Genomic DNA, 25861 nt, shown 5'->3' with positions numbered 1-25861 from the left:
ACAAGGTTGGAATGGGGATCTCTAGCACAAACAAATTGAAAATTGGTCGATACTCCCTTGTCACATCTATGAAGGCTAAGGCCATGGAGGTTGAATTGCAGGAAATCAAGCTTAAGAGGTTCAAAACTAGAGCTGATTTTGATTATAGAGGTATGAAGGAGAAGATCAAGAAATCCTTTCTGCATGTTCATCGCATTGAAGACATCTGGGTAGATCTCCACACGGAAGCCGAAGTTCTGAAGATGGATTACTGCAGGCTCACTGTTGAGCAAATTGTTGACTTGAACTTGGCGGATATCTCACAAGGGATGATCGATGACGGGCATTTACTTGATCCTGAATACATTTCACGAAGGGTTGAGGAAGCTCCACTTCCTTTGATCCAATGGTCACACAAGGAGTGCGTCTCCATCCTTGACAGATTTCAGCCTATCTTGGCCAACACTAACGCATGGCTGAAAAGTAATGTTGTTAGACTTATCAAAATCAAGGTTGGTAAAGAAGATGATTCTACAGGGCCTCTTGGACGGAAATCTGAGATTCAGATTGATAACAAGGAGGGTGCTTCATCTTCAAGCACAAGGATCAAGTTACGAGTTAGTCGTGCAGTAGTGCTTCCTCCTGAGGAGACGACTACTCATGGGAAGGAGAAATCACGGTTCCATGTTCGAGTGATCGATCTGGATAATCCAAAAGAGGGGCAGCAATCTGACGATGCGCCTAGGTCTCCAGCTTCAGACTCACCTCACGAGGTCATTCCTCCAATTTCCATTGAGACGCCTCTTTCTCCTCCTAATTTGCTCATAGATGAGTCTCCTCAGAATGCAGTTCCCATTTCAGCATACGAGCCTTCTCCTGATCAACAACGAGAAAGTGTGTTGAAAGTTCTTGAAGATAATCCCACTTGCATTCAGTTATCAGAAATCGATACTTCCACTTCTAGTTTTGAAGAATTCATCAAGCAATCCTCATGTCCATTGGTAACTGAGCAAACCGTGGTCGTTATTCAAACAGATATTCCTCCCAGGGTTACCACGGTAATTCAAACAAAAACTGCTTCTCCTTTGCCTACGGCTACTACTGGAAGTGAGTTGATGACTTTGCCTCCATGGCTTAGTTCTTTCACCCCGAAAAGAAAGAAGCAAGAGATCTGACCTGATGCCTTTGACTACCAGCACCTCAAACAGTCCAGATCCAAAGTTGCTAAGAAGGCAAAGACTATCTCAAGCGTAACTGTTGATAGCAACAAGATGAAAGTAGCTGAAATTGTGGAACCTATTGCAGATAAACCACTTGATGAAATGTCAGCTGCTGATTATAAGGTTACAAGGGTAGAATTGGGCAAGCAAACACATGAGGTCATTAAACATGATGCTCAGTTTTTTGTTGCTTCACTAGTGCAAAGGTGTGACGATCTCCTTGCAAAGAAAGACAAGCTAGAAGAAGAAAACCGACAACTCATGGCAGCCATTCATAAAATCACAAAACCTGTTGCTGAAGGGAGTAACTCCATAGGTTCTTCCGGTTCCCAAGAATCGATTCGTGGAGTGGAAAGGGCTGATCAGAAAGTACAAGCACTGGATTCCTGGGTTGATCAGCTTCATGATCAATGTGTACAAGTGGTAAAAGACATTTTTCAAATAATGTCTAAGTTGGAAACCATTGAGGAGAAACTAGATTTGACTTTCAACACTTTCAAAAAGAATCTGGAAAGTGTTGAGAAAAGTCTGGCAATCTGGCGTACCATGCCCCAACAACAGCTGAGTATTTTGCAGGAGCACGCCATCATCTCTTCCAGGGTCATGTACTTGGAATTTGAGGAACTCATGGAAAACAAGACCCTTGTTCTTAAATCCCTCATTGAGGAGATCAGTGATGCAAGGAGATTCCGGGATGAAGTCTATCGAGGTATTGTCTCACATTGTGAAAGGGCCTCTTGTAATGTAGTAAGTCAAGATGGAGAGCTGATCCCAGAAGAAGAGGTTCTTGCTGATTTACAGATGAGGATTCATAATGAATGGAGGAGCGAACAATTCTCGGCAGCTTCAATTCAAGCATTGATGAAACACCAAGCTTTTTTGCATGAGATCCAGTCTATCCTGGATAAAGACAATTCCGCACTCCTCCGCTGTCACGACACTATTGTGAAGACTATGGTTGTTGCTAAGAACACCCATGAATCAAATCCCGAGGAACTACAAGCGAGCATCCAGAAATTTCAAAGATTCATGTCTTCACAAAATGCAACTTAAGTGTTTTTCAACACTTAGTTGAATTTTCCCTCTTTTGTAATTTTTAGTTGTAATTTTGTTTTGACAAGTTACATGTAAAAGTACTTTTGTAAAACGCAAGTTACACATTACTTGCACTTTTGTAATTACATGTAAGGCAACTACAAGTTGTGTCCGATTAGGACTGTAGTTGGAATAAGTCTTAGTTAGTTAGAGTAACTCTTAGTTAATTAATGAAGTCTCAGTTATTTATTGAATGAGTCTTGGTGGTTGAGAGAATCTCTCAAGTTAGTTAGGATCCCCCCACCTTTTTCTCAAGGCTCCTCTTCTATAAATACTTGAGAGATCCATTGTAAATATATCTTTTGGAAGACAAGGAAAAACTCTGCCAAATTTACAGCAAGAAGTCTTTGAGCTTATGTATGTGAATTGAAGGTTTTGAAGAATAATAAAGAAGGATTACTCAAGTTTTGAGTCTTTGAGCTACATGTTTGAGTTTGAATCTTTTTATATCTTCTATGCAAAGTGTTTCTAAAGGAGCTTAGTCCAATCTGATTTAAAGTCTTTGAGCTGCAAGTAGAGAAGATTAATTAAAATAGGAAAATCTCTAGAAGGAGCAGCAAGTCTTTGAGCTTGCATCTATTCTTGAGGAAAATTATTGTTTGACAAGAAATAGCAGCAAGTCTTTGAGCTTGCATTAGTTCTTGTCTTTGTGTTAAAAGAATAAATTATTCCAGTCTTTGAGCTGTTATCTTTTATTCATTGTAAAAATTTAGTATAGCAAAGGGTAGATAGGACTTCCAATAGTCAAGTCTTTGAGCTTGATATTGCTGTCCCGTCCCGAAGGAAGTGAAGGAAGTCTTTGCGCTTTCAGGAAACTTCATTTCCTTTCTCTCATTTTACTTAAAAGTGGTTATTACCGTTCATATTCAATCGCTATCCTTTTCTGTGAAGAGAAAAGGATATTCTCTTTCTTGAAGAAAGAAGGAAGACTGTTGTCCCATCCTGTTTTTATTTCAGTTTTAGTTAGATAGGGGGAGCCTTCCCTTAATTAGGAGAGTTTTTACTCGTGTGCTGTGGTTGAAACCACAATTTTGTATATTTCCCCAAGTGTACAAAATTTTCAACCAACAACTCCTCCATGTTGGGTTGATCCACCTCAGTGTGTCCAGGTTCAATGTACCTAACTCATCAAAGATGACACAAACTTCAATGTACCCACCCCGGCTATCCATTGGTCGAATATTCCAGAGAAGACATGTGTCCAAATAATGCAATTATTTCATTGGCCAGAATTGAGTTTGTTGTAACAAACCCTAATTAGGGTTTTCATTGTAAAATCTCGGCCATTGATCTCAAGTTGATCTAAGCCATCGAATTCTATCGAGGGCACTATATAAGCCCAGGCTCCTCATTTGTAAAGGCTAATAGTTAGTCAATAGTCAGTAGTTAGAAGGTGAATACTTAGAAATAGTGAATAGTCAGTTGATAGAATAGCAATTAAAGTAGAATAGAAAGAGAAGGCAAAGATTGTTGCCAAGATGTTGTTGTAAAAGGCATGTAAAACTTCCTTGAAGAAATGGTGAAATCTATGGGTCGATTCAACAATTTGCATGGTCTCTATACTTCTCATATTTGATTTCATTTTATTAGATGAGTGGAAGAAATGTGTTTGATTGATGGTGAAATTTGTATATCCATGCTACTAGCAATTTGTTGATTGCAGACTTGCCTTGTGTAGTCAACTGGAATCATTCAACTTAAGCTTAACTTCAATTGTCGCTTCTTCATTGATATGCATCAACCTGATGGTGTCTATGCCTGTAGCGATGATCTGAACATCATAAAGCTTTCCTCCAAAGATCACACTAATCTTGTGGAGATGGTCCTAGGATGTCAAAACAAGACTTAGTTAGAATTTCACCAAAGGTTATTCATTGCTCCTACATTTTTAGTGTCAGAATTAGATCCTTTCCTCGCCCTCATCCTTTTTCTTTTTTTTCAAAATCTAGGCCAGTGAAATCTTGTGATTCCAACAAATCAAACGTTCAGGTCATCGAGTGTAAGTCCCCTTGTGATTCCTGCAAAATCACATCATACCACAAAGAGCTTATCCACGAGTAGAGATCCTACATAACAAGAACCTTGAAGCTTCTCCGATTGATCCTTCTGCAATATCTTCAGCATTCGGGAGCTTTATTCAAGAGAGGATAAGGTACCTTTAGGTATTTTATTCTGTGTTTGGTCGTGTACAAAATACACATCAACAGAACCAATCAATGATTATTTCCTGTAGCATTGTTGTTAAAACCCTCAACCAATTGTGTCTATCCTCTTAACCGCTTGCTATCTAGATAGTTTTGCACATCTTACAGTGTCTTACCCAATCCTCTAATCCATTTCCCATGAACTTAAGGAGTTTCTACCTATCAACATTTGGATTCGCCAGCGGAGTTACCATCTTTCTACGTCGATACACACCCTATGCCTTAGACCCAATTGGACTGATTCTCTGTTGATGTTTTGGCACTTCACTTGCACTCACAGCCACGTATGAGCCCTATACACGTCCAGTCTTAGTGTTCCTTGCAATCCGGTTTGTTCGAAACTTGAGGTATATTGATTGTGTTTTCATTGATGTCAACATGTTTGGTGTTGTCATTAATGTCACAAGGAGTGTAAGTTGTAGTTGTTCAATTGTGCGGATGTTGTAAATGGTCCGGAAATGAGTGTTCAGATGTTGTGATGTTGTTTGTAGTGAAACTAAACAAGAATGAGGTATTTTTCAAAGGCTACAATAGTGGAAGTTTCAATATACAAAAAAGAGTATTTAATGTCCTTATGGAAGAATGCTTTGCATTTCTCCAAATCTTGATGATGATGGCATGCGGTTTTGGATACAATGTCTACATTGATGTTGCACTCTCATGTTTTTAGGTCCTCGTTGCTCAAATGATGTAGTTGGTTGTGACGTGTTGTGACCTTTTCACAAATCGCCCCATTGCAAATGGGAACCTGTTGATGTGTATTTTGTACACGACCAAACACAGAATAAAATACCTAAAGGTACCTTATCCTCTCTTGAACAAAGCTTCCTGATTGCTGAAGATCTCGCCGAAGGATCAGTCGGAGTAACTCCAAGGTTCTGTTATGTAGGATCTCTACTCGTGGATAAGCTCTTCGTGGTACTATGTGATTTTGCTGGAATCACAAGGGGACTTACACTCGATGATTTGAACGTCTGATTTGCTTTGAATATTACTGGAACATAGGATTTCACTAGCCTAGATTTTTGAAAAAAGGAAAAAAGGATGAGTGTGAGGAAAGGATCTAATTCTGACACTAAGAATGTAGGAGCAATGAATGCTTTGATGAAATTCTAACTAAGTCTTGTTTTGACATCCTAGGACCATCTCCACAAGATTAGTGCGATCTTTGGAGGAAAGCTTTATGATGGTCAGACCATCGCTACAGGCATAGACACCATCAGGCTGATGCATGTCAATGAAGAAGCGACAATTGAAGTTAAGCTTAAGCTTAAGCTGAATGATTCCAATTGACTACACAAGGCAAGTCTGCAACCAACAAACTGCTAGTAGTATGGATATACAAATTTCACCATCAATCAAACACATTTCTTCCACTCATCTAATAACATGAAATCAAATCTGAGAAGTGTAGAGACCATGCAACTTGTTGAATCGACCCATAGATTTCACCATTTCTTCAATGAAGTTTTACAAGCCTTTTACAACATCTTGGCAACAATCTTTGGCTTCTCTTTCTATTCTACTCTACCTGCTATTCTATTTGCTATTAATCATTAGCTATTCTAACCTCTATGAACTAACTATTAACCTTCTAGCTATTGAATCACTATTAGCCTTTACAAATGAGGAGCCAGGGCTTATATAGCGTGCTCAATACAATTCAATGGCTCAGATCAATTTGAGATCAATGGCCGAGATTTTACACTGAAAACCCTAATTAGGGTTTGTTACAACAAACTCAATTCAGGCCAATGAAATAATTGCATTATTTGGACACATGTCTTCAATGAAATATTCGACCAATAGGTAACCGGGGTAGGTACATCGAAGTTAGTGTCATCTTTGATGAGTCAGGTACATTGAATCTGGACACGTTGAGGTGGACCAATCCAACTGGAGGAATGATGACTGGGACGCCACCTTGTCTAACACTTGGTTGATGTTCAATTTGGTGATGTTGAGAAGCTAACTTTAATTAACTCTTGCTTCAACCCCCTTAGTCTTTGATGTGTAGGATGGATGGTGTACCTTTCCTTGAAATGTTGGACTGGAAGAGGTCGTCCTTGATGATGCTGGACTGGAGAAGGTCGTCCTTGCCTTGGCCTGGTCTTCTTTCATCTTTCCTTGAAATGTTGGACTGGAAGAGGTCGTCCTTGATGATGCTAGACTAGAGAAGGTCGTCCTTGCCCTGGCCTGGTCTTCTTTCATCTTTCCTTGAAATGCTGGACTGGAAGAGCTCGTCCTTGATGATGCTAGACCAGAGAAGGTCGTCTTTGTCCCGGCCTGGTCTTCCTTCATCTGCACAACAAACTAAAAGATAATTAAGGTCATATAACATAGCATTTTCCACCTTAAATCATCAACAAGAAGATATAAAAAATAAAGCTTGTTCAAGATTCTCCCCAAGGACAGGCCCTATAAGAATTTCGCCCTAGACCCTTTAGAAGGGTGAGGAGCGAAATTTGCTATTTTGCCCAATTTAGACCTCTCTTCAACATTATTTCACAATTAGCTCCTCGCCTGGCCCCAACAAGGTGAAAAATAGTAGTTTCAAAGGATTTCGCCCTAGACCCTCTGGAAGGGTCAGGAGTGAATTTTGCATTTTTGGACAAATTCCATCATGTCTCTACTCCAAAATGCCTTCTAAGGCAAGCATACGCTATCCTTCTCCTCACCAAAGGCTAGGAATCCACAACTTGACCTTCCCCATGGGCAAACTAGGTGATTTTGGGAATTTCGCTCTAGACCCTTTAGAAGGGTCAAGAGCGAAATCCACTCTTTAGCTCAAAATCCTTACCTCTTGTACTCAAAACCTATTGAAACACATGCCTATGGCCATCTTTAGCTCCAATTTGCATTGATCATGGCTTAGCTCAAAGTTGAAGGAAAAAGAACATTTTGTGAATTTCGCCCTAGACCCTTTGGAAGGGTCAAGAGCGATTTTCATCATTTGGCTCAATTCCTTCAAACTTGATAATTATTGGCAATTTGAAGTCATTCCTAAGGCTCCTTTGATCTTGATCCACACTAGATTTGGCATAAAATTGAGGGAAAAGATAGGTTTTGCACAATTTCGTCGTGGACCCTTTGGAAGGGTCAGGAGCGAAATTCCTCCTCTAGCCCAAAATCATCATTTTTGGAGACAACAATCAATTCAAGGGCAATCTCAAGGGCATCCCTCACCTTAGTCTAGGCATGGCTTGGCACAAATTCTGGAGAAAATGATGGGTTTTAGGATTTTCGCTCTGGAACCTTTGGAAGGGTTGAGAGCAAAAATCTTGTTTCAAGCTCATTCCTCCATCATTTCAACTTTAATCCACCTTAAAAGGCAAGAAAACACTTCTCCTCACCCATCCAAGCTACAAAAACCCAAGTTTGACTTCACTTTGCTAGGAAAATAGGGGATTTTAGGAATTTCGCTATGGACCCTTTGGAAGGGTTAGGAGCGAATTTCCTATTTTGAGCTTGTTTTGACTACTCCATTACCTCAATCCAATATTCAAAGGCAAGAACACATCAAAGTCCTTCTAACCATGCCATAAAACTCAAGAATTTGACCATCTCCAAGAAGAAAATATGAGTTTCCAAGAATTTCGCTCTGGACCCTTTGAAAGGGTCAGGAGTGAAATTCACCCTCTTGGCTAAAATCCTTCATTTTTCAATGCTTTTAAACATTTCCAAAGGCCAAACATGTCCATTCTTCCTTTCAAGATACCTTGCAAATCAAAATTTGGTCAAACAAGGGAATGAGGTCTAAGAAGATTTTCGCTGTGGACCCTTTGGAAGGGTCAGGAGCGAAAATCATGATTTGGGCTTGCTTGTTCAATTTTCAAACTTTCAATCTCATTTGGGAGCAAACATAGATCATTCTTCATCTAAGGGAGCGAATGAAGTATATAATGAATTGCGCTCTGGACCCTTTGGAAGGGTCAGGAGCGAAATTCATCTCCTAGGCAAAAACTTGATTTTCTAAAGCATCCCACTCCCTCTCAGGGCAAGAACATACTAATTCCTCCTTCATCATGCAAACGCCAAGCCAAAACAAGGAAGAAAATAAGAGATATAAGGATTTTCACTCTGGACCCTTTGGAAGGGTGAGCGACAATCATGTTTTGACCTTGATTCTTGATTTTTCAAACTCTAATCTTCCTTGGGAGGCAAACATAGACTACTTTCCTTTTATTTCCACCTTGAATCTGACTTTGGCTAAAAGAAAAATGAGTGTTTTCAAGAATTTCGCTCTGGACCCTTTGGAAGGGTCAGGAGCGAAATTCCTAATCTTGGCCAAAATCCTTCACATTTTCACATCCCATCACCTCAAAATTAGAATGTTGGTCTAAACAAGGGAGAAAATGAGGTTTTCAAGAATTTCGCTCTGGACCCTTTGGAAGCCTCAGGAGCGAAATTCCTACTTTACGCTAATTTCCATCATTTTGTCACCTCAATTGTCCTCTCAAAGACAAATGTGCATCAAAACCTTCCCATCACGCCCCAAAAGTCAACAAATTTGATCATGTCAAAGAGCAAAGTGGAGAAAAATGAATTTCGATCTAGACCCTTTGGAAGGGTCAGGAGCGAAAACCATCGTTAGGCTCAAATCCTGACTTCATTTTCACATCTCCTCATTCAAACAAGCGTTTTTACCTTCATTCAAGCCTAGGGATGCGATAGTTCTAGGTTTTGGTCAAAGCAGAATGTCTTATGGAGAATTTCGCTAAGGACCCTTTGGAAGGGTCAGGAGCGAAATTCGCTTTCGACCCTTTGGAAGGGTCAGGAGCGAAATTTGACATTTGTCTCTCCGTCAGGATCATTTTATGGAATATAACATTTATACTTTAAGTTATATTCCATATATACTGTCAGGATGTTTGAGAGTGGTTTCGGACCTCCACGAGTTATATTGCAAAATCTAGGTTTTGGAGGATTCTTCAGTTTTCCTGACAGTCAAATTTCAAGATCAGGACATTCCAGACTTAGCCAAATTTCAAGGCATTTGAAGATCAGGATGACATTCCAGACTTCATCACTCACCAACTTGACCTAGCTCGGAACTTCAAGAATGATACTCACCAAGCAAGACAAAATTAGCAACAAGAGCAAAACCAAGCCCTAAGGAAGACTTTCAAAGAAACCCTAATTCTAGGGCCCCAAAGACTCACCTCGGCTCAAGCAAAGTCTGCCATCCTAGTGATCCCCCTGGAGACACTCGAAAAGCAAAGGCTAACAGACAAAACTCTAAAACCTAGAAAGCAAAACCCCACAAAGCGAAAAAAGTAGGGGTCCCCATTTGCAATGGGGCGATGTTGTGAATACGTCACAACAGGACCCCCTCATTTTCGCTCACCTAATAGTTTCTTTTGAGTCTTTTGGTAGTGTCGTGACTTTCCCAATTTCAAGTGTTGAAGGGTAATGTGAATAAAACTAAGTCTCTCCAAGTTTAGAGTGTTGTCACTTTTAGGGTTTATGTCTTGTCAGTTCTGAAAGAAAAGGCTTGTGTTGAAAAGAGAATCTTCCAAAGGGCTTACCAATGAAATTTGAGCATTTTTCAAGAACTTTCTCTTTTTGCATAGTCTATTTTTAGAAAGTTTCACTATGGACCCGATTGTTCTAATTTCGCATTTTGGCAAAAACCATATCCTTCAAAGAACCTACCAGTAAAATTTGAGCGTTTTTTGAGATATTTCTATTTTTAGAAAGTTTCACTATGGCCCCGATTGGCCTAATTTTGCATTTGGAAAGTATGTTTTATGTGCTAATGCAATGATTGAATTTCCAATATTACTTTGTGTATTGTCATATATCAGATGTGTTGGTTTTGAGACTGACCTCAGAGTCTGTCATAATTGTTCCTGGTGCTCTTGAGTGTTGATATTTTAATAAGTCCTATGACTTGTATTTATCCTTGCTACCCTATCTAATTGATTTCGGAGTCGCTTGATGTACTTATTGATGTTCTGGTTTAGAAAATCTATTTTTAGAAAGTTTATTTTGAGAAACTGAACGTAAACTGCAAGTAAAATAGATATCCAAATTCAACTCCAAAAGAACGAAGATGAAATGCGGACCATAAAAAATCTGTGCATAAAGGAAAAAAAATAAAAATCCTCCGCCAACCCAAAAAGTGGAAATTCTTGACGAATGAGGAATTTGGTGAGAAGGAAAAATCCTCCTGCCCAAAAATGCGCCCAAGAGTGGAAATTCTCGAGGAAGGAGGAATTTGGCAAAAAGGAAAAACCCTCCTCCAACCCAAAAATGTGCCTAGGAGTGGAAATTCTCGACGAAGAAGGAATTTGGTGGAAACGAAAAATCCTCCTCGAACCAAAAAATGCGCCTAGGAGTGGAAATTCTCGACGAAGAAGGAATTTGGCAAAAAGGAAAAATCCTCCTCCAACCCAAAAATGCCCCCAAGAGTGGAAAATCTACCCCGAGGAGGAATTTTTCACGAGGAAAAAATCCTTCTCCCTAGCAAAAGTGCGCCCAAGGAAGAAATAAAACGTGGGACATGAAATAATTAATATTCTCATGCATTTTTTAGTAATTTTAGGGTGTGGGGTCCACAGATGGACGGAAAATTTTAATTTTTGTTTTTTGAATAAAATTAGCTAACCCTAAATGTAACTGGTTGTTTTCGACTTTTATAAACCAATAAGACAAAGAGGTGCGAAGCAAAATTGCCTATAAAAGTAAATCGGTAATTCCAAGTTGGGAATTCACAGCTAGGAGAGTAGGTGCGATTTTGAGGAGAATTTCGAGCGAATTGATCAAGGCGTTTTTTCTTCTTCATTATTTTTTATCTTGGAATTCTTTCTTGGCAAGGTTAATTACTTATTTATTTATTTTTTGAGTTTGGAATTCCAAGTATGTAGTCATTCCAACCAAAAAGTCACGCTATGGACTTGTTCATTTTTCCTTGCAATCAAGAACTTTTGAATTTATACTTCATTAATCCTAGCAATAAAAGATTAGACTATAGGATGGATTAATAAAATTTCAAAGTTTAAAAAGAAATGATTTTAACATTATTTATCCTCGAAATTCCAGGAAATTGAATGGTGGAAGTCAAGGTCGCAACAAAGTCCAAACAGGAGCTGATGAAGAAGGAAATAAAAGGATTTCTTTCCAAATCCAAAATCCAATCAAAGTGGGAAAATATTGGCGACATCAACTTCAAGACATTTAACTTAGAAAATTTCAGGCGAAGGATGTTTGGGCATGCTGGCATAGTAGAATGATCTCAACTCCTAATGGAAAGTTGTTGGCTAACCTCACTCGAGGAGCAACCTCAAAGGCATTTGGAATCACCACATATCACTCTATGGAGTATAAGACTAAAGAGACAGTGTTGAAGTTTTCCCACGCATGAGCAGATGAATGGGTAGCTATTGTCAACCGCAAGTGAATGGAGAAGCCTAAGCCTCATCATTCTAAATTGCCAAAACAACTCATCATAATGGATTCCAAGCAAGAATACACTGATCGGGTGGTCTTGATGAACAAACTCATGGTAAGTTAGCATGCTTACGCCTATGAACCATGGATGTTCTTCTACATTGCAAAAGTGATACATGGAATCAGAGTTATACACTGGTCCAAATTGATAAGTGACAACTTGGATGAGCAACTCAAGAACTTGGAACAAACTCATTCTTTCCATGAATTCATACGTAATCTACTTGATCGCCAGAATTAACAAGTATGATGGACTCATATGCCAAGGATCGATTGGACCAGGTGAAGGAAAAATCAAAGTATATGAATGCTTTCCTCAATTACAATTAACCAATACTACTCATTACAGGAGAGTGAATGATGCATTTTCAATGCATATTGTTCGGAGTCTGCATGGAGGTTTTCACAAGAGGTTATCCTTGGAGGCTAGGAAATTGGTGAAGAAGTATAATGCATGGTTCATCCAATTTCCCATGTTCACGTATATCAAAGTCCAAGGGTTTAATGGTAATCCTCTTCGGTTACCAAGATACCCAGATGATAAAATAATCCTACTGGAGGTAACAAGATAGTCGACAATATATGAGAAAATTTAGAAGAAGAAAAAGCAATGATTATAATTTCCCTTGATCATCAAAGATGCATATGAAATTTGTCCATCACTTTTAGCATCTAAAACGTCAGCTGAGGAGTTGCAGTTTTACAGACTCGCCAAATACATATCAAGGGCAAATTTTGATGCTTATAACAAGATCACGACTGTGGATAGGTGGAGACACCGACATACAACACACATGGAAGATTATTGGGCAAATGCCAAAGATGATTTTGAGATTAGAAAAAGAATGCTTTCCGGACTACCACTGAAGCTAGTACGAGCATGTGAACTCTTTCCAGTGCCCGATTAGTTAGGAGAAGATGAAAATAGAGTGCACCCAAACTTGAAAAAGAAAAGAACAAACCAATTTTTCCACCAAATTGGACTGATCTAGAGATGGTCGATCTTGATGCCTTGACAAGACCAGTGACTAAAAGAGCCAAGATATGGATTGAAAGGCAAGTTAGTAGATTCTAGACCTAGGGTACTCAATTGAAGTATGATTTGATGGGTGATCTTGAATCGTGATCCATTGAGGATGGGATTACTAAGGAAACATGGGATGATTCAACTGAGCATGAACAGGGCCAACAGGAAAATAATAGTCAAAGGAAGGTTAAGGAGATTGCCAAAAGTTCAAGTTCAAGAAAGGTAAAATACACCGAGTACAGTACCAAACTCGAAGAAGCAAAAGATAGTGACACCTCAATCATCACCAAACAGTTCTTGGAGCGTAGAAGAGGTGGACATATTTACGGGGGAAAAGATATCTCGACCCAAGAATGAAAGCCAAATGTAGATTGAGTCTATTGTACCTGATCAGCAAAGTGGGAATGCTTCCATGGAACCTTCTCACCAAGGAAACATTGAACAAGAAACCCAGCAGGATGAAGACTTGGACATCATGAATTTCTTTGACCAACATGATATGACAACAGAAGTAGAAGGTTTGGGGAATCTTAATTTTCCCTTTTCCAACGGAAATTTCCTTGAGGATAACTCTTTGCCAATACAGCAAGAACGGATGGAGGTGCATAAACAGCCATCAGAAGTACCAATGTGGCTAAAAGACCGAATGAGAAAAGATCCAGAAGAAGATAGTGACCCAGCAGCAAAACTAGAAGAACTCCTCATTCGGATAAACAATTCAGAAGAAAAGAAGGCAACTAAGAAGTTCTCCCGATGGACAAGAGGAGAATCAAGATCGAGAATTCTACATGTTGCAATTCCCAGAGTAGACAAGATATGAAATCACTCCAAAGGAGTATGATGTGACAGAGATTGATAGAGGAACTACTTCAAGAGCCCAAGCCCTTCAAGATTTTGATGACTCCACTCAAGCATTGAAAGATCAAATAAGTAAATTGGACGGAAAGTACAAGAAGTTGAAGACTGACCACGAAGCCTTAGATGGATACGTGCAACGCTCAATGAAGCCTTGAAGAAATGAAGGTAACTGCTCAGCGAACTAAAGACTGGTTGAAGAAAATTCACAAAGAAGCAAATATATTCATTGAGGACTTAGTACAGATGTATAACAAGATTTTGGCCATCCTCAGTATAATCCACAATATTGATCATGTCTGGGAAGACACTCAATTAATGGGATTACCTCACTTTCCGGGTATTGTGGACTCATCCATTGTTGAAGATTTTCAAATTCATTGCCAATCTTCTCCAATTGGTCACAAACTTAACCATAGCTAGTGATTCATCCACATCATGAGCATTATGAGGAGAACGGGGATAAATGATATCATTTGTTGGCTTACAGGAAGCACCAACATTCTCATGAAATAAGTTATCCAAATTAGACTCCATATCCTTAGTAGTTAAACCTCAGGAAGCCTTAATTCTAAAACTTCTTCTCATGGGAATATCGTATGTACAACTAATGGTAACAAAACTCATGCACAAAGGAGGAAAATTTGAATGCAAAACTTGAAAATTATGATTAAGCAATGCAATTTTTTGAATGCAAAAATTGAAAATTATGATAAAGCAATGTAATTTTTTGCAAAAATGACTAATTAACCAATGAATTAAGCAATGTGAATTTTGAATTTCAATAATAGATGCCCTTAAATCATAGCATAACATGTCATAAAGATCGGATTTGAAAATAGACTTGAAAAATAATGCAACCCACAAGTTAATTTTAGAATTATAAATTCGGGTTTTTGTAAATTTAACCTCAAAATTTATGTAATTCGATTCAAAATGAGATATATGAGTGCAAATTTGAATTTTAACATGCATAAACAATGAGATCTAAGACAATAAATCAAAATTATGCAGCCCACAAGCTTAATTTTAGAATTATAAATTGCGGATTTTGTGAATTTAACCCTTAAATTTATGTAATTCAATTGAAAATAAAACTTATGAGTACAAGTTGAATTTGAAAATGCATGCAAATCAGATCCGAGATCACAAATCAGAAATTAGGGTGGAAAAAGACGGATTTACCAAAATGTAATGGTGGAAAAATTTAGGGTTAGGGTTAAATTAAGATAGTAAAACCACTAAATGACCTAATTAACCATTACATTTGGACGAAGAGGAAATCTAATAGATTTAGCCTCAAAAGGCTGAGATTCTGATCAAATTCTAGGCTCTTTGGGTAGGGCCTTTCTCCTTCCTAGAATTGAATTGATTTGATTGTTGATGATTAGAGTAAAATTGGTGACAATTGAAGTATTCTAACAAAAACAAAAAGCTACAAATGTCGCACAGAGCCACTAACTTGGATCTGGGCAAAATAAGATGTCTAGAATCAGCTCTTAAATGTTTGTGTTGTGAGGTATTCACACATCGCCCCATTGCAAATGGGGACCCCCACTTTTTGCTTTCTAGGGTTAGTCCTTTTTGCTTTCTAGGTTGTCTTAGAGTCTTTGTTGTTAGTCTTTGCATTGAAGGGATAGAGTTTCTCGCGTAGCTAGACGGTCATCATGTCAGGTTGGCCTCCTGAGTGGAGTAAAGTAAGTCATCAAGCATGTGGCAAGAATGATTTATGGGTGGACTTGAGGATTGAACAAATTGAGCAAAGTCAGGTAAAAGGATTAAGTCAAGAGTCTTCCCTAAGGATGCGTACCTTGCTCCCTCACTAGAGAGAAATTTGCCTGACCTTGCTAAGAACACAGACTCCCATACCTTCCAAAGAATCTAGAGTGAAATTTGTTAATGTTTGTAGCTTCAGTCGAATGATCATTTAGAATACATATAATATATGTTGATTAATAATGATATATTATTATATTATATTATATTATTATTAATCACATAAAATTTAATATTCAATATTAATCTATTATATTATTCTAAATTTATAATTGACTGATGAAACATTATAATATTGATTAAATTATTATAATTAAAAGAGAGACATGTCCATTCAAGGACATGCCTCTCCAAAGGAATATATATAGTATAATGTTATTCAATTTGAGAACACGTAGAATTACAAGAATGCAAGTATCAAATTGAATCAGATATATACATTAAAATACATCCAATAAAACCTGGGAAAATCAATATGGTATCAGAGCTCAGGCCTGTGAAGTTTAATTTGGAGGTTGGAGAGGGTTGGAGAATTCAGATTTTTCTAGAATTTTCAGTCTGAAATATGCCATTATACAGCCCTTGGTTGGCCTCAAAATGAGGACTATAATATATGGATGGAAAGATCTATGTTTCTAGTTTTCAAATATGTTTTTCTCATCAAATTTGATTAAGTTTTGTGCAAGATATCACGAGTATGGTGCAGGTCACTTGAAACCCTACCTAGGGTTAGCAGTTTTGAGAAAAATGTCATAACTTTTGTTTTAACCGTTGGATCTGGCTATAACTTGGAGGAAATGTTTGCAATTAGATTTTCTAACATCTCACCGAAGAGATTGGATAAATTTGGTAAATTGCAAAAGTTATTAAACAACTGTGTGTGGCAGATCATAATGAAAGTGTTGATCAAAACTATGAAAATGTTCTACATCATTCAAAGGGAATTATGATGAGAGATGATTCATGTGTGATATTTCTTATATGGGCTCACCTTATGAAAGGAAATGTTTTAAACTTAAGATAAGTATTCCATGTTTTATTAAGGCACATGAATTATTGAGTTTGTAATTTATGCTATAATATTGGCTAGTAAAATCTTGTATACTTCTATCATTGGTATTTCTGTTCGAGATAATTTATGTGCTATTTGTAATCTCTCTCTGACATACCTTCAGGACGAAAGCACAATAAAATTGAATTAAAGGGAGAAATAAATTGATGCTTATAAACGAATTGATGATTGAGACCAGATGGCAGAGGGAGTCTGACATTTCAAAAGAGAACAAGAGGTTGATACAAGAACTTGAGCTTCAGAGGGAGCAGATGGTTCAGTCAAATTGTGACAATTTCGATCATAGTGATTCAGAGGGATTTTCACTATTGAAGGTGAAACACTTATGAGGTAAAACTTGATTCAATTGATTATTATACTAATGAAATCATTTAATGCCTTATGGGCCCTGTGTAAATCATAGGGAAGTGACAACTTCCAAATGATTTCCACTTGTATTTTTGAGGTTATTGGAAGGTGGCGATCTTACAATAACTTGAGCTTGTGGATAGAATCGCCGACTGAGGCAATCCACGTAAGAGCTTGTGGATAGAATCGCCGACTGAGGCAATCCACGTAAGAGCTTGTGGATAGAATCGCTGACTGAGGCAATCCACATGAGAGCTCATGGAAAGAATCACCGACTAAGGCAATCCACGTGAGAGCTCATGGAAAGAATCGCCGACTGAGGCAATCCACTTAAGAGCTTGTGGATAGAATCGCCAACTGAGGCAATCCACATGAGAGCTCATGGATAGAATTGCCAACTGAGGCAATCCACGTAAGAGCTTGTGGATAGAATCGCCGACTAAGGCAATCCACGTGAGAGCTCATGGATAGAATCGTCGACTGAGGCAATCCACGTGAGAGCTTGTGGATAGAATTGCCGACTGAGGCAATCCACGTAAGAGCTTGTGGATAGAATCGCCAACTGAGGCAATCCACAAAAGAGCTCATGGATAGAATCACCGACTGAGGCAATCCACGTGAGAGCTCATGGATAGAATCGCCGACTAAGGCAATCCACGACAGGGGTCATGGATAGAATCGCTGACTGAGGCAATCCACACAAGAGCTTGTGAATAGAATCGTCGACGGAGGCAAATTCACACCTTGAGACTATGGTACCCTGTGATGAGCATCATATGGTTGATGCGAATACTCCCAATATCATGAGATCATATTTTTGAGTTATGGTGAATATCATGTGCCTTGATATTCTTGTTTATACCATACTTCTTGATATCATAGTGAGATAATATTTTCTCTATTCCATAATTAATCTAGACTTAATGCATTTGCATTGATTTTATCTTCCCTAGCTAAGAGGGAGTGTTAATTATGTTTTGTGTAGCTATGGTGAGGGCCATAAGTGTTGACATGGGAGATCACTACACATTCTGTCTGGTCATCCTCCCTAGCTAAGAGGGAGTGTTAATGTTTGTAGCTTCAGTAGAATGATCATTTAGAATACATATAATATATGATGATTAATAATAATATATTATTATGTTATATTATATTATTATTAATCATATAAAATTTAATATTCAATATTAATCTATTATATTATTCTAAATTAATAATTGATTGATGAAACATTATAATATTGATTAAATTATTATAATTAAAGGAGAGACATGTCCGTTCAAGGACATGCCTCACCAAAGGAATATATATAGTATAATGTTATTCAATTTGAGAACACATAGAATTACAAGAATGCAAGTATCAGATTGAATCAAATATATACATTAAAATACATCCAATAAAACCTGGGAAAATCAACAAAATTGTCATGTACCTTGCTAAGGTCCTAGAGCGAATGTCCTTGTCAAGGATCCAAAGCAAATTTTGAATTGATGTCCTTGAAAAGAAAAGGTCCTCGAGCGAATTTCACCTTGACCCTGTCCTTGCTAAGGTTTTGGAGCGAATTTCATACCTTGTCCTTCCAAATGTCCTAGAGTGAAATTTCACAAAGGTCTTGTCCTTCTGAGGGTCACAGTCCTCTATAGGTGTTCTTAAGGGTCGAATTGATGATGCTTTCATATGGAGAGATTGGAAAACTTAAGGCTCACATCGATGAGGTAAAGGCAAGAGGTGAATTTCAAGCCATGTCCTTACAATGATCCTAAGGTGCACTAGTAAGTCTTGTCCTTGACGTGGTCCAAAAGCAATTTGTATCTACTTTGACCTTATCCTTCCGAAGGACAATGAGCGAATTCTATCTTTAGGTCTTGTTCTTTACAAAGGACGATGAGCGAATTCCATTATGGGTCTTGTCCTTAGAAAGAACGTGCAGCGAAATTATCACCATGCCTTGTCCTTGCTGACGTTCCAGAGCGAACTTGAATATATATCTGGGAGAAGTCTTAAAGCGAACTTTGTTTAGAATCATGTCGTGGTCAAAAGAGCGAACTTTATTATTTGAAGCTTACCTTAGAAAGGTCTCAGAGCGAATAGCATTATAGGTCTTATCCTTCCCAAGGACAGAGAGTGAACTTCATCTTGAATCTTGTCCTTGTCAAGGACAGAGAGCCAAATTATCATCTAGGTCTTGTCCTTGCTAAGTACATGTAGCGAATTACACCGTGAACCTGTCCTTGCTAAGGACATGGAGCAAATTGCCTACCTTGACCTTGTCCTTCCAAAGGACATGAAGCGAATTTTTGATTTAGGACTTGTCCTTCCAAGGGACATAAAGCGGAAATTTCATTTAGGTCTTGTCCTCCCAAAGGACAGAGGGCAAATTTTGTCTGGGGATTTATCCTCTCAAAGGACAAAGAACGAATGACATTATAGGTCATGTCCTTGGAAAGGACATAGAACAAAACTCTCACCTTGACCTTGTCCTTCCTAAGGTCCTAGAGCAAATTATGTGTACCTTGCAAGAGACCTAAAGCGAAATTCAACAAGGCAAACATTTGGGCACCAAGATCAATTTCAAATTCGAATTGCAAAGGAGATGAAGAGAGTTTGTGTTGAGTCGGCCAGCATGAGGAAGGCAATTTACTGTTTTAGCAAGTCGGCCTTATACCCAAAAGACATGATCTTTACCCTAAGTGCCTATAAAAGAGAAGATAAATCATTCATTTAAACCATCAACTCAAACATATTCTTCTCTCAAAGTGCGAATTTGAGAGAAGACCTACTGAATCTGACCAGCAAGACAGCGAATTTCTCTAGCTAGACATCAAATTTTGTCAGCATATAAGCGAATTTTATCAGAATATAGGTGAGTTGTTGTGGCGCAAGGGCAAAATTAGACATTGAAGGTGCAAACCTGATAATCAAGGAAGACAAATTCGAGCATTGAAGATGTGGATCTGATGTTTAGGGGGATGAATTTATCATACAGCATCAGAATTAAACAATGGAGGAGCGAATTTCTCAAAAGGGAAGCAAAAAAAGGATCGTCACAAGGATCTCAGGGAGAAAATTTCAGCATCAAGAACATGATACAAGGAAGATGTCTTCAAGAAGCTTAATCAGCAAATACAAAAACATCGAGGAGAAGATCTCAAGATATTCAAAGATTCTCGCTACACCCTGGAAGCATGAAGAGATCAGAGGAGTGTTAAGGAAAAGTCATACAACCACCCCAAGGCAAGCAAGCAAGGATGGAAGAAGGACTCAGCTACATCAATAATTCCCATCACCACCACTTTGAGCGAGCTAGATAATGTTGAGCATCATGAGATATCTCTTGATATCCCTTTATGATTGTTGACGTGTCTTTTATGACTATGTCGATCACAGAATAAAGTTGCCTAACAGTCACTTCACTCTCTCTTGATCAAAGTGTGATTGAATGCTAAGATTGCAAGAAGTTCAAACAATCGACTCCAAGGTTCCTTCAATGCGTGGATGTGACTCAGTTAACTGATGTGATTGTTGGTAATCCAAGGGGCCTTACATTTGCATCATTCTTTCACTTCTTTGTTGTGGCTGGAACTCCATCATCGGATATGACAATTCTACGATGCTGCTGCTTTGAACAGACTAAAATGAACTGAAAGTAAAAGGGAAAGGGTTTAGAAGGATCTAAATCTACTCCTAAGGGCAATGATAACAATGAATAGTGCTTTGGTGGACAAATTCCAAATAAACCAAGCTCTGCTTCGCCAAGTTTAACTACAACTCCGCAAGAACCTGTGCAATCTTTTGGGGATGCTAGAGGATTATCAAATCGAGAAAGTACATTTGAATACCCAAAACCGGTGCAATCCAAACGACCATACACAATCGAACGTAGCACAAATTTAGGGGGTTCAAGCTAACTTTACACTGCAACTTACAATCAGCAAGATGCAAAAAGTATGAACCATGGGAACTCATCAAACACCATTACATTCTCCATTGAAACCAAAGCACTTTACTATTTTTAATCTAAGTGAGGAAGGTGAAAGCATGCAAGCTTTGAAAAAATAACTTAAGTGGACACCATCAAAGAACAATGTTTCACTGTTATTATCTCAAAACTTATCACAACAATTTCATACAAGGCTCCCTTCCTTATAAATGAGGGGGTCACCCCTTTATATAGGCCTCAGGCCATGATTACATGCAAACCCTTGCCACACACAATATTTTTCTTTTTTAAAGTATAAGGCAACATCCTGAACTATACATCAATATATAAGATAAATTTCAGTATTTATCATTTACATATGAGCGAGAAGCATTACAAAATTGCCATGATGACCATTACTAGAGATTACAAGAAAATACATGGTTTATGACAAATTATTCCATTAATATATTACCATTTAGCAAACCTTAAACAAAAAATCAATAAAACACTGCTCTTTGATTTTATACAGTTATGAAATAGGAGAAAAGAAATGGACTATGACAAAAAATATATTAGCCAAGAGCCACGAACAGAGGAAGAGTTGACAAAATACCAATGTTAAATCCCCTTTATGATACTGAATAACCTTCATTTGCAGCCAAAGATGAGCAGTGACGCTTGTCAGGGCATTGAACCATATGATTCTTCAAGAAAACCAGTGCTCTATAAACTTCAACTATCTTAATACAAAGAAAAACCCCTAATTCTTCTTTGCGGGATTTGATGGTTGTTGTCAGAGTCTCCCCTTTTTCTTCGTAAATAACAAGCTTTAATGCAATGTAAACATTGAGAAAACCATTTTTTTTGTTAAAATTTGAGTGAGTAAAGAGGCCACCAACTAGACCTTTACCTTTTATTCAAATCATACTCCTTGATTGGTTCATGCAGAGTCTGACCAAGAATTAGATTCTCTTTTACAAAATCTGTGGCTAATTAAGCAACTCGTCCAAATGTCTGCAGAAGATCTATCACATTAGAAATTAAGCAAGACACTACCTGAGAAATGAACAAAAACCTTGGAGAGGTAATGCCAAGCAAATCTTCCCCTATTATTAGGCAAACTGCACGCTCAACCTTGTCAAAATGTAGCTTGAAAATTGTTTTGAGCATTTGTGAATTGATTATTACTGATTCGAGGAATTTTTCCATCATGACGGGAATCAGTATTCTCTTGTTCAATGAGCAGCATTCCATACCTAGAGCCAAGTAGTAAAGAGCAAAAACTACCAATCGAGAAACTCAAAACCAGCAAACTCAAAATCCAAATAGAAAGCTAAATATTCTACACACAAAATGAAAAAAAGGAGTTTTCTGCGAGAAGTTATTAAATAGATAATCAATCCTTTCGCCATGCTTAATGTGTTGGCATTGGCCACCAAGATAGCTACTTCAAACGTTAGAATTAGCAAAATCTTTCATTTTTTATTTTTGCAGTTTGGGAAATAAGTACTTTGGAATGCATATTGCCAGGTTCTTGAAGTGTTGTCATGTCATAATTCTTAGGTAATCCATAAAACTTAATCACATCTTTATAAAATAATTTGGCCAATTGAGAAAAAACAATTCAAAAGCGTGCATGATTAAATAAAGAATTCACGGCAACATTATTGCAATTCTTTTTATGTACTTTCAGAAGGCTTCTGATGAGGTCTATGATTATATCTATTCACTTCTGACTAAGTGGGTAAAGAATGCAACCAACTCACAATATGCTCCTCCTACATTTGATGACAAATGTTTCTCTTCTCAATGTTTGAGATGACCCTCTAACTCCAACAAGGTCAAAGATTGCCTTATGTGACAATTGAGCTCACCACCAAGCTTTTGTTTCACTACCCTGAAATATTATGAAAACATCATTATACTTTTCATGACGCCAATTCTTTCATCAATAGAAAAGATGTCTCCCAAGTTTTTCTTTGCTATCTTTTAATGAAGTCCTCCAATTGGTTGTAATCGTATCATACTATGCTTACCCAAAATAGGCCAAGTATCATCATGATAAAATATCTCACCTGAGAAGGAATTTGTTGTATTCCCGATCAAAGTGTAGACCAAATTACTTGCTCCATTCTATTAGCTAAGATGACTCTTAGGGGTCCATCTCCAATGCCTCGAAGTACTACCTCTTTCCCTTTTGATTTAAAGTTCAACACAATCGTTTGGTATTTCAGCAACTCCCAATAGACTATAACTATTGCCCACCTAAAACTATTTGGTCACCCTTAGGTCCACATCATAGAAGTCTTCACATACCTTGTGTCTACCCAAAATGATAACAAGTTGATGTATCTTTTTGGTGCAAGGAATGGTAAAGTCATTAAGAATAATAACACTTAAGCATTTAAAATCCTTTGTCTTCATGCCTCTTCTACCAACCAAATTCTCATCTATTAAGTTGTATGTGGCTCCACTATCAATCAATACCCTGATTCTTTGTCCATTAGTTTCCACAACACTAAATGGATATACCTAGTGTTAACGTGCGTTTTGTGACCACACCCAGCACAAAATAAAGTTTCCATATGGCTACCATATCCTCTCTTGATCAAAGTCAAAATGTATGCTAGGATTGCAAGAATATCATACGATGACTCCAAGGTTCTGACTGCCTACTAGCGACTTCATCTAGATATAGGCTCATGTGGTGATGTAGTTGGTAAGCCAAGGGGACTTGCACACACTTCGAAGAAGATTTAGACAAAATTTATAACTTTCAAGGAGATATTTCGTGAATGATTTGTCTATGAGTGGCTCTTTTTTTTTTTGGGGGGGGGGGGGGGGGACTTTTCGATTGGATAATGCTGAAAGTAAAAGCGAGAGGGTTTAGAAAAAGCTACTCTAAAACTAAGAACTCAATAAATAGCAATGTTTAAGATAGGATCAATCGTGCTTCAATTCGCCACTAGCAAACAAATACATGAAACGGATGCAATCTTCAGGGGATGTGTTTAAAAGTTTTTAAACCACTGATGAACACCATCAAAGAACAATGTTCATCCAACAATTCAAGTTAAGCATACACATAAAAAGGGCTCAATCCAAGCTTGCACTGTTGATAGAAATCATCTACCAACAAAACGTATGAGCATACGATCTTCTCCTTAGAACAGTGCAACCTACTTATTTCGCCTAAGTGCTTGAAGTAAATCTACTCTCAAGTCAGGAAAGTGAAACCATGCAACCTATGAAATATGACAAGTTTACACCATCAAAGAACAATGTATTGCAGTTTATTACTTCAATAGCTTATCGCAACAGTATCTATTATATTTTATAATATTATTTCAATGCTATTTAACAATGTTAAATTATCTAGATAATTTAATAAATTTATTATTCATATATTTTTAAAAAAATCAAATTTATATAAAGTGAAATTGATTTTGAACTTCTTCCGAATTTTTATCCTTGCCGAATTTCATCCGAATTTTATTGTTGCCGAACTCCAATTCGAATTTGAACCTTGTGACTTAGTCTACATGTATGTACACAAACTCTTGAATACTTCTTATATTGCATTATATTGTATTAATCTATCTGGCATGTTCTAGTAGTTTCCATTTGTACTCAGATAATAAGTTCACTAGATAAGAGTAAACTGCACAAGCGGATTTCAAACGCATATTTATTTTACTCCTCTGTTAATAAGACTTTTTTCACAAGATTATAGATGGCGGTAAGACCTTTATGGCAAACTATATAGCTGTAGTGTTCCCTATTAGTTTATTTGGGATGACAGGATGCAAGGGAACTTTTCAGGATGACACATCCCCACAGTTTTCAAAATCGATGCTTGTCAAGCAAAACTTGGCCATGCTTGTCAAAGCCAAGCTCTTTTGCTTCTGCAACAGTGTAGTGATTCCTTGCCACTGTGTTTCAAGTTTGCGAGTTGTGTTTCAATTTTCAATGCTTATGTAGAGAGATATTCTCTGTGTATTCCTGCTGTTCATCTATTGCAATTACCTTGTTTTTCAAGTTATATAAAATGAATTTTCCTTAACGAAATTACCTGCTTTGGGAGACCTATGTACAGATATCTAACAAATTAAACACTACAATCAGCATGTGGATTCCACTGTATGGCATATCACTCAGAGATACTGTCAACACGGAAGTTATAAAGTTTTGTATTAGTTCATCTGCTCTACTGAAAATAAGTATTTCTCCACTGCAAAACCTAATTAATCCAGAAATTAATTCAGATATGAGACATAACTACTGCTGTTTTTGACTTCCTCCAAAATCCTGACAGTGAATTTTGAAAAAAGTTTAAGTTTACCGTAGATCTTATAGAGAATATAAAGAAAATTCCCTATCCAAATGAGTTCCAAATTCTTATGAGTGCCCATACAAATTCTAGACCTAGATATCCGCAGCTCATAATCTCTAAAAGATACAAATGAGATTGCCATCTCAAAACTAAATCTGAAAAGACCACACAGAATTCCTTACCCAAAATATTTAAGAAGGCCTATTGACTGTGCGTTAACCAAAAAAAAGAGGAGATCTCTTAGCTCTCGTAAAAATCCAAAATTATTAACAGCTAGTGACCAAGCCTGAAGGACGAGTGCTAATTGCTCATACCAAAAGAGCTGCTCAAACGATAAAACTGAAAAAATAATAGATATTAGTAATAAATATGATGCATCAATGAAAATCTATTTAAGTTGGATTAATGAAAATCTATTAGTGAAGTACCTAGTTAGAAGTTTGTCAATATGAATAACCTAACCTATTATCTATATTTAAATTCAAAAATTCAAGAATGCAAACATGATTTCTAATGAACTTTAAAACAGATCACACAACAATTTAGTGAACTCTTAAAAATTGGTAGCGATATCA

At 37.5% G+C, this 25861-nt stretch overlaps 1 protein-coding gene across 8 annotated transcripts in view; it reads right to left on the bottom strand.

Moving 5' to 3' along the window:
* LOC131068546 (protein CHROMATIN REMODELING 35) overlaps nucleotides 1-25861 on the bottom strand; it is a 162158-nt gene that overhangs the window by 44503 nt on the left and 91794 nt on the right. The window lies entirely within an intron of this gene.

This window comes from Cryptomeria japonica, chromosome 4, assembly GCF_030272615.1.
Source record: "Cryptomeria japonica chromosome 4, Sugi_1.0, whole genome shotgun sequence".
Taxonomy (NCBI): domain Eukaryota; kingdom Viridiplantae; phylum Streptophyta; class Pinopsida; order Cupressales; family Cupressaceae; genus Cryptomeria; species Cryptomeria japonica.
This window is presented reverse-complemented; position numbering and strand designations above follow the sequence as displayed.